The 12,690-nt window shown below is 36.3% G+C and overlaps 1 pseudogene; it reads right to left on the bottom strand.

Moving 5' to 3' along the window:
• Window positions 1-2,900: 2,900 nt before the first annotated feature.
• LOC131995907 (cytochrome b-like) lies at window positions 2,901-3,599 on the bottom strand (annotated as a pseudogene).
• Between the last annotated feature and the right edge of the window lie 9,091 nt (window positions 3,600-12,690).

Below are 12,690 nucleotides of genomic sequence, written 5' to 3'. Positions count from 1 at the left end.
AAAAAAAATCCTACGCAAACCATGCAAACTTGTGTCACACAGTGTAAAGCAATAATTCCACATCAAGTGCATGACATTCAGTAGTAACTTTGCATACAAAAGTCTTCCAAAGAAGGCCAAAGAGTTTAGCCCCTTAGTGTTGCGTGATTGGTGGTAAGTTGCTGGAGTGTAGTTGCTGTCTTAACATTGACTTAGCCGATTTACTGATGTTATTACGGTAACTATAGAGCTGCCAATGAATTGGAAACCTTCTCAAAAGTAGCAGCAACAAACCGGCTTTAAAAATTCCAATTGTGTCTATAATTTCTGCACTAAGCCCTGCCATCTCTGTTGACGATTCTAGTTAGAGCAGGGATGATGACATTTTATACCCTCTACCATGAAAAGGGGGTTCTAAAAGCTCCGCATTCCGTTTGTAACACATCGAAATATTGACATGAGCCCCAATAAAATATATATATCCTTGATGGTCCTCACATTGTAAGTCGATTTAGCCCTATCTGGCCCTTTCGGTCTGTGGAAAGCAGGCTAACTTTCGAAGGAATAAAGCTAGGCGGTTGCAATTTCGCACGAATATTTCCAATTAGTGTGAGTCAGTTAGGATTGCAAATGGGCTATATACGTTCTTGTTTTGATATTGCTCCCATATAAACCGATCCTGGCTCTTGATTTCTTGAGGCTCTAGAGGGCGTAATTCTTATCCGATTCGGCTGAGACTTTGGACCAGGTGTTTTATTTTGACTTCCAACAACAGTGCTATGACTTTATATTTACCTTGAAAGAGTTTTTAAATCTTTTTCATAAATTTATATTAAAATTTTTTTATTATACCCACCACCGAAGGATGGGGGTATATTCATTTTGTCATTCCGTTTGCAACACATCGAAATATCCATTTCCGACCCTATAAAGTATATATATTCTTGATCAGCGTGAAAATCTAAGACGATCTAGACATGTCCGTCCGTCTGTCCGTCTGTCTGTTGAAATCACGCTACAGCCTTTAAAAATAGAGATATTGAGCTGAAATTTTGCACAGATTCTTTTTTTGTCCATAAGCAGGTTAAGTTCGAAGATGGGCTATATCGGACTATATCTTGATATAGCCCCCATATAGACCGATCCGCCGATTTGGGGTCTTAGGCCCATAAAAGCCACATTTATTATCCGATTTTGCTGAAATTTGGGACGGTGAGTTGTGTTAGGCCCCTCGACATCTTTCGTCAATTTGGCTCAGATCGGTCCAGATTTGGATATAGCTGCCATATAGACCGATCCTCAGATTTAGGGTCTTAGGCCCATAAAAGCCACATTTTATAACCGATTTGAATGAAAATTGACACAGTGAGTTGTGTTAGGCCCTTCAACATTCTTCGTCAATTTGGCCCAGATCGGTCCAGATTTGGATATAGCTGCCATATAGACCGACCCTCCAATTTATGGTCTTAGGCCCATAAAAGCCACATTTATAATCCGATTTCGCTGAAATTTGGGACAGTAAGTTGCGTTGAGCCCTTCGATATTCTTCGTCAATTTGGCTCAGATCGGTGCAAATTTGGATATAGCTGCCATATACACCGATCCTCCGATTTATGGTCTTAGGCCCATAAAAGCCACATTTATTATCCGATTTTGCTAAAATTGCGGAGAGTGAGTTGCGTTGAGTCCTTTGACATCCTTCGTCAATTTGGCCCAGATCGGTCCAAATTTGGATATAGCTGCCATATAGACCGATCCTCCGATTTATGGTCTTAGGCCCATAAAAGCCACATTTATTATCCGATTTTGCTGAAATTTGGGACAGTGAGTTGCGTTGAGCCCTTCAACATCCTTCGTCAATTTGGCACAGATCGGTCCAAATTTGGATATAGCTGCCATATAGACCGATCCTCCGATTTATCGTCTTAGGCCCATAAAAGCCACATTTATTATCCGATTTTGCTGAAATTTAGGACAGTGAGTTGCCTTAGGCCCTTCGACATCTTTCTTCTATTTGGCCCTGATCGGTTCAGATTTTTATATAGCTGCCATATAGACCGATCTCTCGATTTAAGGTTTTGGGCCCATAAAAAGCGCATTTATTGTCCGATGTCGCCGAAATTTGGGACAATGACTTGTGTTGGGCCCTTCGATATTTGTCTTCAATTTAGATCAGATCGGTCCAGATTTGGATATAGCTGCCATATAGACCGATCTCTCGGTTGAACAATGACTTGTACTTATAAGCATTTGGTCTAAATCGGATGATATCTATAGAGCTGCTATGTGGCATAAGGTATGCATTTTTCACTGGATTTTGACGAAATGTGGTTCACATATATACCCGAGGTGGTGGGTATACAAAGTTCGGCCCGGCCGAACTTAACGCCTTCTTACTTGTTATATTTATTATAGTGAATTTTTTAGTAAAGTCAATAGCAAATTTTATTTCGATCATATGTTTTCAAAACATATGCTTAATTCAAGCTCATTAACAAATTTAATAGATTATCTCATCATTTAGTAACTAAAGGACTAATTATAAAATAAATAAAACAAACAATAGAAAGGATTTGACCAACTAATATATATGGCGTTTCAACAGGTCGTGCATCAAGTTACTAAATTTCTGTAACTACTATAATTCAAAATAGAATTTTATTAATTGGGTAAAATTGAATTCTTCGAAATTGTCTTAAATGATAGAATGGAAGGATTGCTAAAATTGCAATTGCAAAAACTAGAGCGATTACTCCTCCTAATTTATTAGGAATTGATCGTAAAATTGCGTAAGCAAATAAAGAATATCATTCTGGTCTAATATGAATTGGAGTAACTAAAGCATTAGCAGGAAAAAAATTATCTGGATCTCCTAAAGGTTAATTAAAGGGTTAATTAATACTAAAAAATTTAAATTATTGTTATAATAATACAATGTCCTTATAAATAAAATAAGGATGAAAAGGAATTTTATCAATATTAGAATTTAATCCAATAGGATTATTTGATCCAGTTTCGTGTAAAAATAAAAGCTGAATTATTGTTATAGCTAATACAATAAATGGTTAAATAAAATGAAAAGTAAAGAATCGAGTTAATATTGCGCTATTAACAACAAATCCTCCTCATACTCATTGTACTAAATTAATTTCTAGATAAGGAATTGCTGATAGTAAATTAGTATTTACTGTAGCTCCTCAAAAAGATATTTGTCCTCAAGGTAGTATATATCCTTTAAATGCTGTTCTTACTACTAAAAATAAAATAATTACTCCTACTATTCATGTTGGAGTAAATAAATATGATCCATAATATTTTCCTCGACCTGCATGTAAATACAAATAAAGAAAAACTTGCACCATAAGCATATAAAATTCGTAATAATCATCCATAATTTACATCTCGACAAATATAATTAACTCTATTAAAAGCTAAATTGATATCTGCAGTATAATGTATAGCAAAAAAAAAAATCCATTAAGAATTTGAATAATTAAACATAATCTTAAAAGAGATCCAAAATTTCATAATGAGGAAATATTTCTAGTGGCTGGAAGGTCTACTAAAGCATTATTTGTAATTCTTAAAATTGGGTGTTTAAGTCGCAAAGGTTTATTCATTAGCTTAATTAAATATAGGTCGTAGAAGTCCATTAAATAAATTTGTAATATTTAGAACTGCAATAAATGGGATTAATAAATAATTTATCAATACAATTGTTTGTAAATTAGTTGGATAATTATATAATTTATTAAGAGATAAGGAATTTTCTATAATGAAAGAATTTAAATTTGTAATTGAGATAATTTCTGTATTAAAATATTGTAATAAAATATTTTTATCAAAAAAATATAAAATATATTTTATTATAAACAAGTAAAAGCGTGTCAAGTTCGGCCTGGCCGAATCTTATATACCCTCCACCATGGATCGCATTTGTCTAGTCCTTTTTCCCGCATATCTTCTTGGGCAAAAAAGATATAAGAAGAGATTTACTTTGCTATTGGAGCGATATCACGATATGGTCCGGTTTGGACCACAATTAAATTATATGTTGGAGACCTGTGTAAAATGTCAGCCAATTCGAATAAGTATTGCGCCCTTTGGTGGCTCAAGAAGTAAAATAGAGAGATCGATTTATATGGGAGCTGTATCGGGCTATAGACCGATTCAGACCATAATAAACCCATATGTTGATGGTCATGAGAGAATCCGTCGTAAAAAATTTCAGGCAAATCTGTTAATAATTGCGACCTCTACGGGCTCAAGAAGTCAAAATTCCAGATCGATTTATATGGCAGCTATATCAGGTTATGAACCGATTTGAACCTTATTTAACATAGTTGTTGAAAGTAAGAATAAAATACGCCATGCAAAGTTTCAGCAAAATCGGATAGGAATTGCGCCCTCTAGAAGCTCAAGAAGTCAAGTCCCCCGATCGGTTTATATGACAGCTATATCAGGTTATAGACCGATTTGAACCCCACATTTATCACAGTTGTTGGGTATCATAACAAAATACTACGTGCAAAAATTCATTCAAATCGGATAAGAATTGAGCCCTCTAGTGGCTCAAGAATTCAAGACCCAAGATCGGTTTATATGACAGCTATATCAGGTTATGAACCGATTTAAACCATACTTGGCAAATTTGTTGAATATTATAAAAAACACGTCGTGCAAAATTTCATTCCAATCGGATAAGAACTGCGCCCTCTAGAGTCTCAAGAGGTCAAGACCCAAGATCGATTTATATGGCAGCTATATCAGGTTATAGACCGATTTGAACCATACTTGTCACAATTGTTGGATATCATAACAAAACACGTCGTGCAAAATTTCATTCCAATCGAATAAGAATTGCGCACTCTAGAGGCTCAAGAAGTCAAGACCCAAGATCGGTGTATATGGCAGCTATATCAAAACATGGACCAAAAATATTCATAAATTTGTTAATTGTTTGCGTTTTGTTTCGTTTTGCACCTTAACCACGTCAATTGGTGACCCCGACTACATGTTAAAGCACATAAGACAATGTTTCATTCGCCAACCGGAAACGCCAGCAGAGCCCTCGATAATCATTTTGAAGAAATCGTTCCTGGAATAATTTCACCATTGGCTCATGGTAATATTTCGTCAAACTCTATAGTGGATGACACGCTACCAACAGGCCCAGTGGAGGTTTCAAGAGTTTCAGTGAAAATTCCACCATTCTGGCGCAACAATCCAGCATTATGGTTCAAACAGGTCGAAAGCCAATTTATAACATCTGGAATAACATCCGATTCAATCAAATTCCATACAATTGTTGGATCCATAGACACAAGCGTTCTTTCGGAAGTAAGCGACCTTATTCTCAATCCAACAGAAACAAATGTGTATGAAACTCTAAAGAAGAGTCTCCAAGAGCGTTTCATGGATTCGGAAGAGAAGCGGTTGAAGCGTTTGTTGCGTGAAATGGAACGATAAAAACCCATCAATATTACTCCGTGAGATGATCTGTTTAGCCTCGGGTAAGGTTTCGGATGAACTTTTAAAATCTCTCTGGATGCAACGACTTCCGAAGCAACTTCAAGCAATTTTATCGGTAAGCAGTGAATCTTTAAGCAATTTGGCGGCTATGTCCGATAAGATTTCTGATACGGCGGAATCATGGGACGTTAGTGCTATATGCTCAAGAAAACAGAGTCGACACAAATTCAGGATTTAAAAGCCAAAATTGAAGAAATAACCAAGAAGATCGAGGCACTCGCAAATCAATCAAGAAGCCATTCAAAATCAAGGGACAGGTCACAGAGTAAGTCATGTGATAAACCTTTTTGTTGTTATCATTATAAGTTTCGTGATCGTGCTACCAAATGTGTCTAGCCCTGCTCATTTGTGCCAAATTGTTCTCCGGAAAATTGAAAGGCTCCTCATCATCGGTGACGGATGAGAACTGCCAACAGATATGTCGCCTTTTTGTTCGTGATACAAACCAAAAATATGAGTTTCTCATCGATACTGGTGCTGATGTATCTGTGTTCCCGGCTATCTCAACTGAAAAACGCCAAAACCCATCAAATCTTGAATTAATAGCAGCTAATGAGTCCCCTATTAAAACATTATGTATAAAAACTCTTACTTTAAGTTTTGACCTCAACCGAAAATTTACCTGGAATTTTATCGTTGCCAGTGTTAAAAGACCAATAATTGGCACTGATTTTCTTAGCCATTTTGGGTTATTGTTTGATGTAAAGAACAATCGTCTGATATATAATACGTCCAGATCAGAAAGTAAAGCAACGTTATTTTCTGGATCTTTAAATTCTGTAAAATCAATTTCAAAAAACACAGAATTTTGTAAGCTTTTTCTACAATTTCCTGAACTGGCGCAAAGTGACAATCGTATTTCACCTGTAAAGCATTCTGTGAAGCATGTTATCCACACAGAAGGTCCACCGGTTTATGCAAAAGCATGAAGATTGTCCCCTGAGAAGCTCAAAATTGTAAAGCGTGAGTTTGATTTGATGCTGCAACAAGGTATATGTCGTCCTTCGAAAAGTTCCTGGGCAAGTCCGTTACATTTAGTCCCGAAGTCAAATGTAGAGTGGCGTCCATGTGGCGACTACCGTCGTTTAAATACTGTTACCACTCCCAACCGCTATCCTGTTCCTCAATTCACGATTTTGGACAGTGGTAAGCAAATATTTAGTAAAGTGGACTCTGTTAAACCATATCATCAAATACCAGCTAAAGAATCTGACATTCCTAAGATTGCAATTATAACTCCGTTTGGATTATTTGAGTTTCCTCGAATGAGCTTTGGCCTTTGTAATGCAGCTCAGTCTTTTCAGCGTTTTATACACGAGGTCATACAAGGTTTAGATTTCTGTTACGCCTATATAGACGATATCATCATTGCGTCAAACAACAACGAGGAGCACTCGGAACATCTCAGGAAATTATTTTCAAGATTTCGAGAGATTGGTGTTACTATTAATGATTCCAAGTCGGTGCTCGGAATTGCAGAAGTCGAATTTTTAGGATATGTAGTCAATTCAGATGGTATCAAACCTCTGCCATCCCGCGTAGAAGCAATCAAAGGCTACAAGTTGGCAGAAACTGAAAAAGAGCTGCAAAGGTTTTTAGGAATGATACATTTTTATAGACGATTTATTCCTAATGCAGCACCTCAACAGTCGAAACTTCATGCAATCTGTTCTGGAAATAAAAAGGGAACGAACGCAAAGATCCAATGGACAGAGGACTTACTTGAAGCTTTCAAAGAATGCAAGAACTCATTCGCGGATGCAGCTCTACTTGTTCATCCAAAACTCAATCCGACATCTTTGTGGATTGATGCATCGGATACAGAAATGGGTGGAGTTTTACAACAATTTATTAGCGGTGAGTGGAAACCCATAGCATTTTTCTCAAAGAAATTGAGCACGTCTCAAATGAAATATAGTGCATATGACAGAGAACTTCTCGCAGCATACTCAGCACTGAAACACTTCCAATATTTTTTGGAAGGAGGAGAGTTCTTTATTTGCACAGACCGCAAACCCCTAATAAATGCATTTAAACAGAAACCGGAGTAGGAATCCCCACGGCAACTGCGACACCTTGATTACATAGGGCAGCATACTGTCGACATAAGACATATTTCCGGATAAGATAACACAGTTGCAGACGAATTATCTCGATTGCATTCAGTATCATTACCATCACCTTTAGATTACAACGAATTGGCTCGTTCGCAAGAGTCCGACACAGAATTACAACAATTACTAAATGGTAACACATCTCTTGTCTTGAAAAAATGGTTGTCCCTGGCTCGAATGTTGAAGTTTATTGTGATGTGTCAATAAAAGCAATACGATCATATATAACCAAACATTTTCGCAAGACTCTTTTTGAATCACTACATGGAATATCTCATCCAGGAATCCGAGCAACAACAATCATGATTAAAACTCGTTTTGTTTGGCCATTAATATCTAAGGACCTGCATGTTTGGACCAAATGTTGTATATCCTGTCAAAAGGTAAAGGTTAATCGTCATGTCAAGAGTCCTCTTGATAATTTTGAGTTACTGACGGAACGTTTTAAAAACATCAGCATCGATTTGGTTGGTCCGCTACCTCTATATCAAAATTTCAGGTATGTTCTCACTTGTATTGACAGATTTACCAGATCGACCGAGGCTATACCGTTGACAGACATAACAGCAACAGCCGTTTCTTCAGCATTTCTGTCAGGCTGGGTTTCCCGATATGGAGTTTCGTCATCCATTACAACCGATTAGGGAAGACAATTTGAATCTGCTCTTTTTGGAGAATTTTCGTGGTTATTACGAGTAAATGTTACCCATACAACATCTTACCATCCGCAAAGCAATGGCTAAATTGAAAGATGGCATAGAACAATGAAGGCAGCTATCAAATCATACAAGTCGCGGAATTGGGTATAAATTCTTCCTGTAGTTATGATGGGTTTGCATTCGGCAATTATTCGAGATGTTTGTTATTCTTCTGTTGAAATGGTTTTTGGTACCAAACTCAGACTTCCTGGTGAGATATTTGATAACGTCAACTCCAAATATTCAGACAATCGGATCGATGAATTTCATAATAATATGCAAAATATAAGACCAACTCCTGGAATAAGACATGGGATGCATACAATTTTTGTACCCATGGATCTACTGAAATGCTCACATGTTTTTGTAAGAAATGATGCAGTTCGAAAACCTCTGCAACCTCCCTACGAAGGCCCATTTCAAGTAATTTCGCGGAATATTAAGATATTCAAAATTGAGGCCAAGATGAAAAGGTTATATCCATTGACCGGCTAAAACCCGCCTATCTCTTAAATGAATCAGAGCCAATTCAAGTTCTGGATATTTCAAGCAATTCACAAGGAACGTCAACAATTAAATTACGATCCGGAAAGAAAGTATCATTTGCTCCTGGAGTATAAATTTCGTTTTCACTAGGGAGGAGGTACTGTGGTGCATCCACATTTATTATTCTCAATCGTTTAAATTATTTATTTTTTAACAAAGTAGGTCAAGTTTTCATTTTCTTTGTTAGTTTATATAACACTTTTGGGTTTTAAAAAATATGTTAGCTTGAGTAGGCATTGGATTGCCATTTTCCTTTCTTTTCTTTGTACAGAAAAATTTGATTCAGTCGACAAAAAAAAAAAAAACAAGTAAAAGCGTGCTAAGTTCGGCCGGGCCGAATCTTATATACCCTCCACCATGGAGCGCAGTTGTCGAGTTCTTTTCCCGACATCTCTTCTTAGGCAAAAAGTGATATAAGAAAAGATTTGCTCTGCTATTAAAGCGATATAAAGATATGATCCGGTTTAGACCACAATTAAATTATATGTTGGAGACCTGTGTAGAATGTCAGCCAATTCGAGTAAGAATTGCGCCCTTTGGGGGCTCAAGAAGTAAAATAGAGAGATCGATTTATATGGGAGCTGTATCGGGCTATAAACAGATTTAGACCATAATAAACACGTATGTTGATGGTCAAGAGAGGACCCATCGTACAAAATTTCAGGCCAATCGGATAATAATTGCGACTTCTAGAGGCTCAAGAAGTCAAGTCCCCAGATCTGTTTATATGACAGCTATATCAGTTTATGAGCCGATTTGAACCATTTTTGGCACACTTGTTGGATATCATAAAAAAAACATGTCGTGCAAAATTTCATTCCAATCTGTAAGAATTGCACACTTTAGAGGCTTAAGAAGTCAAGACCCAAGATCGGTTTATATGGCAGCTATATCAGGTTATGGACCGATTAGGACCATACTTGGCACAGTTGTTGAATATCATAACAAAACACGTCGTGCAAAATTTCATTATAATCTGATAAGAATTGCGCACTCTAGAGGCTTAAGAAGTCAAAACCCAAGATCGGTTTAAATGGCAGCTATATCAGGTTATGGACCGATAAGGACCATACTTGGCACAGTTGTTGAGTATCATAACAAAACACATCGTGCAAAATTTCATGCCAATCGGATAAGAATTGCGCACTCTAGAGGCTCAAGAATTCAAGACCCAAGATCGGTTTATATGGCAGCTATATCAGATTATGGATCGATTTGAACCATATTTAGCACAGTTGTTGGATATCATAACAGAACACGTCGTGCCAAAATTCATTCAAATCGGATAAGAATTGGGCACTCTAGAGGCTCAAGAAGTCAAGACCCAAGATCGGTTTATATGGCAGCTATATCAAAACATGGACCGATATGGCCCATTTACAATACCAACCGACCTACACTAATAAGAAGTATTTGTGCAAAATTTCAAGGGGCTAGCTTTACTCCTTCGGAAGTTAGCGTGCTTTCGACAGACAGACGGACGGACGGACAGACGGACGGACATGGCTAGATCGACATAAAATTTCACGACGATCAAGAATATATATACTTTATGGGGTCTCAGACGAATATTTCGAGTAGTTACAAACAGAATGACGAAATTAGTATACCCCCCATCTTATGGTGGAGGGTATAATAAAGTTACGTGTCAGGAAGCAAAAATAAAAATATTCGTAAATTTGTTAATTGTTTGCGTTTTATTTCGTTTTGTACCTTAACCACGTCAAAGTTTTAAAAGAAAAATTCTTATTTTTGATTAACAAGACCAATGTTTTTATTAAAATTATAAATCAAATGTTAATAATTTTACGATAAATTGAAGTTTACCTAGAATTTTATTTATCATAGGAGTATTTACTTTTGTATCAAATCGAAAGAATTTATTATCAATATTATTAGGATTAGGATATATTGTAGTAAGACTACTTTTTTTTATACCCTCCACCATAAGATGGGGGTATACTAATTTCGTCATTCTGTTTGTAACTATTCGAAATATTCGTCTGAGACCCCATAAAGTAAATATATTCTTGATCGTCGTGACATTTTATGTCGATCTAGCCATGTCCGTCCGTCTGTCTGTCGAAAACACGCAAACTTCCGAAGGAGTAAAGCTAGCCGCTTGAAATTTTGCACAAATACTTCTTATTAGTGTAGGTCGGTTGGTATTATAAATGGACCATATCGGTCCATGTTTTGATATAGCTGCCATATAAACCGATCTTGGGTCTTGACTTCTTGAGCCTCTAGAGTGCGCAATTCTTATCCGATTGGAATGAAATATTGCACGACGTGTTTTGCTATGATATCCAACAACTGTGCCAAGTATGGTTCAAATCGGTTCATAACCTGACCTGACAATTCTTATCCGATTGGAATCGGTCTATAGCCCGATACAGATCCCATATAAATCGTTCTCTCTACTTTACTTCGTGAGCCCCAATGGGCGCAATTCTTATACGAATTGGCTGAAATTTTACACAGGTCTCCAACATATAATTTAATTGTGGTCCGAACCGGACCATATCTTGATATCGTTTTAATAGCAGAGAAACTCTTTTCTTATATCCTTTTTTGCCTAAGAAGAGATGCCGGGAAAAGAAGTCGACAAATGCGATCCATGGTGGAGGGTATATAAGATTCGGCCCGGCCGAACTTAGCACGCTTTTACTTGTTGTTATTTATTTATTTAAATATATATGGATATGAGTCTTTTTTTTTTAGAATAATATTTTCTACTTTAAAGTATGTGAAGTTGCTTTAGGTCTTTCAATTTTAGTTTCTATAATTCGAACACATGGAAAAGGTAATTTTCAAAGATTTAATATTTTGCAATGTTAAAAGTTATATTTATAATTATTTTTTCCATTATGTTTTATAAAAAAATTATATTGAGTGGTTCACAGTTTTATTTTTTTAATTAGTTTTTTATTAATTATAGTAAATAAATATACTACTTATTTTATATCTATTTCTTATTTATTTGGAATGGATATAATTTCATATGGATTTATTTGGTTAAGTTTATGAATTGTAGCTTTAGTATTAATAGCAAGAGAGTCAGTTTTTAAATAGAATAATTATACAAAGTTTTTTATATTTAATTTAATTATTAATTATATTAGTATTAACTTTTAGGAGAATAAGATTAGCAACACACACCACCCACTATGGAGCGCGTTTCGTCTTTGGTTAGAAGACTTTTCATCCATATTAGGTGTGATAGCTCCAAGGGCCGTGCGTTGGTATGTTGTATTTGAATCGTATTAATAGCGAAAACGCATCTATGATACAATTACCACATTAGCCACACTCGACAACCCTGTCTATTAGCTGTACTTTTCACAATGCATTTATTTTTGTGTAATGGCAGACATTCTATCTGTGACAAGTTACACTTCTTCCGTACTACCAAGTTTTTTGATGATCTTCACCCTAACAGACTAAAACTTGAAAATTAAAATTTAAGCAGAGCCCGAAAAACAACAACATCAGTTTTTTTTTACCCTCCACCATAAGATGGGGGTATACTAATTTCGTCATTCTGATTGTAACTACTCGAAATATTCGTCTGAGACCCCATAAAGTATATATATTTTTGATCGTCGTGAAATTTTATGTCCATCTAGCCATGTCCGTCCGTCTGTCCGTCTGTCTGTCGAAAGCACGCTAACTTCCGAAGGAGTAAAGCTAGCCGCTTGAAATTTTGCACAAATACTTCTTATTAGTGTAGGTCGGTTGATATTGTTAATGGACCATATCGGTCCATGTTTTGATATAGCTGCCATATAAACCGATCTTGGGTCTCGACTTCTTGAGCC

Source organism: Stomoxys calcitrans, chromosome 1 (assembly GCF_963082655.1).
Source record: "Stomoxys calcitrans chromosome 1, idStoCalc2.1, whole genome shotgun sequence".
Taxonomy (NCBI): Eukaryota; Metazoa; Arthropoda; class Insecta; order Diptera; family Muscidae; genus Stomoxys; species Stomoxys calcitrans.
Note: the sequence above shows the minus strand (reverse complement) of the source record. Positions and strands in the feature narration are given on the sequence as shown.